This window comes from Triticum urartu, chromosome 7 (genome assembly GCF_003073215.2).
Source record: "Triticum urartu cultivar G1812 chromosome 7, Tu2.1, whole genome shotgun sequence".
In the NCBI taxonomy this organism is placed as follows: domain Eukaryota; kingdom Viridiplantae; phylum Streptophyta; class Magnoliopsida; order Poales; family Poaceae; genus Triticum; species Triticum urartu.
This window is the reverse complement of record NC_053028.1, coordinates 696,253,826-696,261,960: the sequence shown is the minus strand read 5'-3', so window position 1 is coordinate 696,261,960 and position 8,135 is coordinate 696,253,826. Positions and strand designations below refer to the sequence as shown.

Genomic DNA, 8,135 nt, shown 5'->3' with positions numbered 1-8,135 from the left:
GATCATTCACCTAATGATGTGATCTCGTTAATCAAATAACAACTCTTTGTTTATGGTTAGGAAACATAACCATCTTTGATTAACGAGCTAGTCAAGTAGAAGCATACTAGTGACACTCTGTTTGTCTATGTATTCACACATGTATTATGTTTCCGGTTAATACAATTCTAGCATGAATAATAAACATTTATCATGATATAAGGAAATAAATAATAACTTTATTATTGCCTCTAGGGCATATTTCCTTCAGTCTCCCACTTGCACTAGAGTCAATAATCTAGTTCACATCGCCATGTGATTTAACAGCAATAGTTCACATCACCATGTGATTAACACCCATAGTCCACATCGATATGTGACCAACACCCAAAGGGTTTACTAGAGTCAGTAATCTAGTTCACATCGCTATGTGATTAACACCCAAAAAGTACTAAGGTGTGATCATGTTTTGCTTGTGAGATAATTTTAGTCAATGGGTCTGTCACATTCAGATCCGTAAGTATTTTGCAAATTTCTATGTCAACAATGCTCTGCACGAAGCTACTCTAACTAATTTCTCCCACTTTCAATATGTATCTATATTGAGACTTAGAGTCATCCAGATCAGTGTCAAAACTTGCATCAACGTAACCCTTTACGGCGAACCTTTTTGTCACCTCCATAATCGAGAAACATATACTTATTCCACTAAGGATAATTTTGACCGCTGTCCAGTGATCTACTTCTAGATCACTATTGTACTTCCCTTGCCAAAATCAGTGTAGGGTATACAATAGATCTGGTACACAGCATGGCATACTTTATAGAACCTATGGCTGAGGCATAGGGAATGACTTTCATTCTCTCTCTATCTTCTGCCGTGGTCGGGTTTTGAGTCTTACTCAACTTCACACCTTGCAACACAGGCAAGAACTCCTTCTTTGACTGTTCCATTTTGAACTACTTCAAAATCTTGTCAAGGTATGTACTTATTGAAAAAAACTTATCAAGCGTCTTGATCTATCTCTATAGATCTTGATGCTCAATATGTAAGCAGCTTCACCGAGGTCTTTCTTTGAAAAACTCCTTTCAAATATTCCTTTATGCTTTGCAGAATAATTCTACATTATCTCTGATCAACAATATGTCTTTCACATATACTTATCAGAAATGTTGTAGTGCTCCCACTCACTTTCTTGTAAATACAGGCTTCACTGCAAGTCTGTATAAAACTATATGCTTTGATCAACTTATCAAAACGTATATTCCAACTCCGAGATGCTTGCACCAGTCCATAGATGGATCGCTGGAGCTTGCATATTTTGTTAGCACCTTTAGGATTGACAAAACCTTCTGGTTGCATCATATACAACTCTTCTTTAATAAATTCATTAAGGAATGCAGTTTTGTTTATCCATTTGCCAGATTTCATAAAATGCGGCAATTGCTAACATGATTCGGACAGACTTAAGCATAGATACGAGAGAGAAACTCTCATCGTAGTCAACACCTTGAACTTTGTCAAAAACCTTTTTCAACAAGTCTAGCTTTGTAGATAGTAACACTACTATCAGCGTCCGTCTTCCTCTTGAAGATCCATTTATTTTCTATGGCTTGCCGGTCATCGGGAAAGTCAACCAAAGTCCACACTTTGTTCTCATATATGGATCCCATCTCAGATTTCATGGCCTCAAACCATTTCGCGGAATCTGGGCTCACCATCGCTTCTTCATAGTTCATAGGTCCGTCATGGTCTAGTAACATAACCTCCAGAACAGGATTACCGTACCACTCTGGTGCGGATCTCACTCTGGTTTACCTACGAGATTCGGTAGTAACTTGATTCGAAGTTTCATGATCATTATCATTAGCTTCCTCACTAATTGGTGTAGGAGTCACAGAAACAGGTTTCTGTGATGTACTACTTTCCAATAAGGGAGCAGGTACGGTTACCTCGTCAAGTTCTACTTTCCTCCCACTCACTTCTTTCGAGAGAAACTCCTTCTCTATAAAGGATCCATTCTTAGCAACGAATGTCTTGCCTTCGGATCTGTGATTGAAACTTTTTCACATAAGCATCGCAACTCCAAACTTTAAGAAACGACAGCTTAGGTTTCTTGCCAAACCATAGTTCACACGGTGTCGTCTCAACGGATTTAGATGGTGCACCTTTTTAACGTGAATGCAGCTGTCTTTAATGCATAACCTCAAAAACGATAGTGGTAGATCGGTAAGAGACATCATAGATCGCACTATATCTAATAAAGTACGGTTATGACGTTCGGACACACCATTACACTATGGTGTTCCAGGTGGCATGAGTAGTGAAACTATTTCACATTGTTTTAATTGAAGGCCAAACTCGTAACTCAAATATTTTACCTCTGCGATCATATCATAGAAACTTTTTATTTTCTTGTCACGATGATTTTCCACTTCACTCTGAAATTCTTTGAACTGTTCAAATGTTTCAGATTTATGTTTCATCAAGTAGATATCCCCATATCTGCTCAAATCATCTGTGAAGGTCAGAAAATAATGATACCTGCTGCAAGCCTTTATATTCATCGGACCACATACATCAGTATGTATGATTTCCTACAAATCTGTTGCTTGCTTCATTGTTCCGGAGAACGGCGTTTTAGTCATCTTGCCCATAAGGCATGGTTCTCAAGCATCAAGTGATTCATAATCAAGTGATTCCAAAAAGCCCATCAGTATGGAGTTTCTTCATGCGCTTTACACCAATATGACTTTAAACGGCAGTGCCACAAATAAGTTCCACTATCATTATTAACTTTGCATCTTTTGGTTTCAATATTATGAATATGTGTATCACTACGATCGAGATCCAACGAACTTGTTTCATTGGGTGTATGACCATATAAGGTTTTATTCATGTAAACATAACAAGAATTTATTCTCTTACTTAAATGAATAACCGTATTGCAATAAACATGATCAAATCATATTCATGCTCAATGCAAACACCAAATAACACTTATTTAGGTTCAACACTAATCTTGAAATTATAGAGAGTGTGCGATGATGATCATATCAATCTTGGAACCACTTCCAACACACATCGTCACTTCACCCTTAACTAGTCTCTGTTTATTCTGCAACTCCCGTTTCGAGTTACTAATCTTAGCAACTGAACTAGTATCAAATACTGAGGGATTGCTATAAACACTAGTAAAGTACACATCAATAACATGTATATCAAATATACTTATGTTCACTTTGTCATCCTTCTTATCCGCCAAATACTTGGGGCAGTTTTGCTTCCAGTGACCAGTCCCTTTGCAGTAGAAGCACTTAGTCTCAGGCTTAGGACCAGATTTGGGCTTCTTCACTTGAGCAGCAACTTGCTTGCTGTTCTTCTTGAAGTTCCCCTTCTTCCCTTTGCCCTTTTCTTGAAACTAGTGGTCTTGTTAACCATAAACACTTGATGTTTTTCTTGATTTTTACCTTCGTCGATTTTAGCATCACGAAGAGCTTGGGAATTACTTTTGTCATCCCTTGCATATTATAGTTCATCACGAAGTTCTACTAACTTGGTGATGGTGACTAGAGAATTCTGTCAATCACTATTTTATCTGGAAGATTAACTCCCACTTGATTCAAGCGATTGTAGTACCTAGACAATCTGAGCACATGCTCACTAGTTGAGCGATTCTCCTCCATATTTTAGCTATAGAACTTGTTGGAGACTTCATATCTCTCAACTCGGGTATTTTCTTGAAATATTAACTTCAACTCCTGGAACATCTCATATGGTCCATGACGTTCAAAACGTCTTTGAAGTCCCGATTCTAAGCTGTTAAGCATGGTGCACTAAACTATCAAGTAGTCATCATATTGAGCTAGCCAAACGTTCATAACGTCTACATCTGCTCCTGCAATAGGCCCGTCACCTAGCGGTGCATCAAGGACATAATTCTTCTGTGCAGCAATGAGGATAAACATCAGATCACTGATCCAATCCGCATCATTTCTACTAACATCTTTCAACACAATTTTCTCTAGGAACATATCAAAATAAACACAGGGAAGCAACAACGCGAGCTATTGATCTACAACATAATTTGCAAAATACTACCAGGACTAAGTTCATGATAAATTTAAGTTCAATTAATCATATTATTTAAGAACTCCCACTTAGATAGACATCCCTCTAATCCTCTAAGTGATCACGTGATCCAAATAAACTAAACCATAACCGATCATCATGTGAAATGGAGTAGCTTTCAATGGTGAACATCACTATGTTGATCATATCTACTATATGATTCACGCTCGACCTTTCGGTCTCCGTGTTCCGAGGCCATATCTGCATATGCTAGGCTCGTCAAGTTTAACCTGAGTATTCCGCGTGTGCAAAACTGTCTTGCACCCGTTGTAGATGGACGTAGAGCTTATCACACCCGATCATCACGTGGTGTCTGGGCACGACAAACTTTGGCAACGGTGCATACTCAGGGAGAACACTTCTTGATAATTTAGTGAGAGATCATCTTATAATGCTACCGTCAATCAAAGCAAGATAAGATGCATAAAAGATAAACATCACATGCAATCAATATAAGTGATATGATATGGCCATCATCATCTTGTGCTTGTGATCTCCATCTCCGAAGCACCGTCATGATCACCATCGTCACTGGCGCGACACCTTGATCTCCATCGTAGCATCGTTGTCGTCTCGCCAATCTTATGCTTCCACGACTATCGCTACCGCTTACTGATAAAGTAAAGCATTACAGCGCGATTGCATTGCATACAATAAAGCGACAACCATATGGCTCCTGCCAGTTGCCGATAACTCAGTTACAAAACATGATCATCTCATACAATAAAATTCAGTATCATGTCTTGACCATATCACATCACAACATGCCCTGCAAAAACAAGTTAGACGTCCTCTACTTTGTTGTTGCAAGTTTTACGTCGCTGCTACGGGCTTAAGCAAGAACCAATCTTACCTACGCATCAAAGCCACAACGATAGTTTGTCAAGTTGATGCCGTTTTAACCTTTGCAAGGACCGGGCGTAGCCACACTCGGTTCAACTAAAGTTGGAGAAACTGACACCCGCCAGCCACCTGTGTGCAAAGCACGGCGGTAGAACCAGTCTTGCGTAAGCGTACGCGTAATGTCGGTCCGGGCCGCTTCATCTAACAATACCGTCGAACCAAAGTATGACATGCTGGTAGGCAGTAGACTTATATCGCCCACAACTCACTTGTGTTCTACTCGTGCATATAACATCAAACCATAAAAACCTAGGCTCGGATGCCACTGTTGGGGAACGTAGTAATTTCAAAATTTTCCTACGCACACGCAAGATCATGGTGATGCATAGCAACGAGAGGGGAGAGTATTGTCTACGTACCCTCGTAGACCGAAAGCGGAAGCGTTATATCAACGCGGTTGATGTAGTCATACGTCTTCACAATCCGACCGATCCAAGCACCGAAAGCACGGCACCTCCGAGTTCTGCACACGTATGGCTCGGTGACGTCCTCGCCTTCTCGATCCAGCAAGAGGGGCGAAGTAGTAGATGAGTTCCGGCAGCACGACGGCGTGGTGACGGTGTTGGTGAAGAACAATCTTCGCAGGGCTTCGCCTAAGCACTATGAAAACTATGACGGAGGATAAACTAGAGGAGACGGGGTTGCCGGCACATGGCTTGGTGTTTCTTGATGTCTCTTGGGTGCTAGCCCTACCCCTCTATTTATATGCTGAGCCTTGGGGTCGAAACTTGGAGTAAAAGCCTCCACAAAGTCGGTTTGACCCGAAAGGCAAGAGTCCTTCTCGGACTCCAGGGCCAGACGCCAGGGTTCCCGGCGTCTGGCCTCTGGACTCTGCAAAACTTCCTTTTGCGCTTTCCAAAAACTTTGTGGGCTTTCCCCTTTGGCCCAGATAAAGTGTTCTCGTGCCCAAACCTTTCGGGAAACATCCGGAACCCCTTCCGGTGATTTCCGGAACCCTTTCGGTGACCAAACACTATTATCATATATATCAAACTTTATCTCCGGACCATTCCGGAGTTCCTCGTCATGTCCGTGATCTCATCTCGGACTCCGAACAACATTCGGTCACCAACATACATAACTCACATAGTACTATATCGTCAACGAACGTTAAGCGTGCTGACCCTACGGGTTCGAGAACTATGTAGACATGACCGAGACACCTCTCTGATCAATAACCAATAGCGGGACCTGGATGCCCATATTGGCTCCTACATATTCTACGAAGATCTTTATCGGTCAGACCGCATAACAACATACGTTGTTCCCTTTGTCATCGGTATGTTACTTGCCCGAGATTCGATCGTCGGTATCCAAAACCTAGTTCAATCTCGTTACTGGCAAGTCTCTTTACTCGTTCTGTAACACATCATCTCGCAACTAACTCATTAGTTGTAATGCTTGCAAGGCTTATGTGATGTGCATTACCGAGAGGGCCCAGAGATACCTCTCCGACAATCGGAGTGACAAATCCTAATCTCGAAATACGCCAACCCAACATCTACCTTTGGAGACACCTGTAGAGCACCTTTATAATCACCCATTTACGTTGTGACGTTTGGTAGCACACAAAGTGTTCCTCCGGCAAACGGGAGTTGCATAATCTCATAGTCATAGGAACATGTATAAGTCATGAAGAAAGCAATAGCAACATACTAAACGATCGGGTGCTAAGCTAATGGAATGGGTCATGTCAATCACATCATTCTCCTAATAATGTGATCCCGTTAATCAAATGACAACACATGTCTATGGTTAGGAAACATAACCATCTTTGATTAACGAGCTAGTCAAGTAGAGGCATACTAGTGACGTTTAGTTTTGTCTATGTATTCACACAAGTATTATCTTTCCGGATAATACAATTCTAGCATAAATAATAAACATTTATCATGATATGAGGAAATAAAATAATAACATTATTATTGCCTCTAGGGCATATTTCCTTCAATCTCAACATGGATATTTTGGGCACCGATCTCCTCAGCCACCTGTAATCCTCTCTTACAAGCTAGAACTTCTGCTGCTTCCGGATCCGCTATGCTTGGAAAGTGATAACAAACCCCCGCCAAAAAAGCTCCGTTCTGGTCCTTGAGAACAGCACCACCACCCGCCTTGTCACCCACCCTAGACACCGCACCATCACAGTTGATCTTAATCCATTCCTCCACCGGCACAGCCCACTTTTGAATCTCCTTCGGCTCTCTCTCCCGAACCTTTGGCTGATGGGAGTTTGTCCATTCTGTCATATGCGCATAAACAGCCTCCATTATCGCATGTGGCTGCTGAATTTTGACTCCATCCCGCGCCTCATTCCTGGCTAGCCATAGACCATATGTCGCCTAGATCATCGCCTCTTTCTCGTCATCGTCTGCACCGGAGAACCAACTCAAGGGCCAACGAGCTAGAGCGACATGTGGTGTACTATTATTGTTGGACATATTTAGACTTGCCAATAATCAATCTCAATTGCCCTAAAAACCAATCTTTCCCAAAATCCCTAAGAAAAAATTCTAAAAAACAGATTATGGTAACCAATCCATCAACAAAATCCCTAAGAAAAAAAATCTAGAGAACAGATTATGGTAACCAATCTATCAACACATACACAGTCTGTATGTAGGTATTGATAAAATCTCCAAAAGTATCTATTCCTAAACATTTTGACATCTTTTACTCTTGCTTTGCGTCTTCGGTTCTTAGCCATTTAGGCACAAAACAAAACTTATGTTCCATGGAATTGTATCATACTCCCTCCGTCCCAAAATAAGTGTCTTGAGCTTAGTATAAATTTGTACTAGACCTAGTACAAAGTTGAGACACTTATTTTGGGACGGATGGAGTATTTGTTAATGCTAGAAAGATTAGTCGTGTGCAAAACTAACAAGACCAACAATGGTCCAATCCCATGAGATGCCATACAATTTTTTTTCAACGTACATCGGTGGGACCATATACTCCCTCTGTTCCTAAATATTTGTCTTTTTAGAGATTTCAAATGGACTACCACATACGGATGTATATAGACATATTTTAAAATATGGATTCACTCATTTTGCTTCATATGTAATTACTTGTTGAAATCTCTAGAATGACAAATATTTAGGAACGGAGGGAGTAG

The 8,135-nt window shown here is 40.8% G+C and overlaps 1 pseudogene; it reads right to left on the bottom strand.

Annotated features, from left to right (window-relative positions):
- LOC125519456 overlaps window positions 1–7,284 on the bottom strand; it is a 12,528-nt pseudogene extending 5,244 nt beyond the window's left edge.
- Window positions 7,285–8,135: the final 851 nt, after the last annotated feature.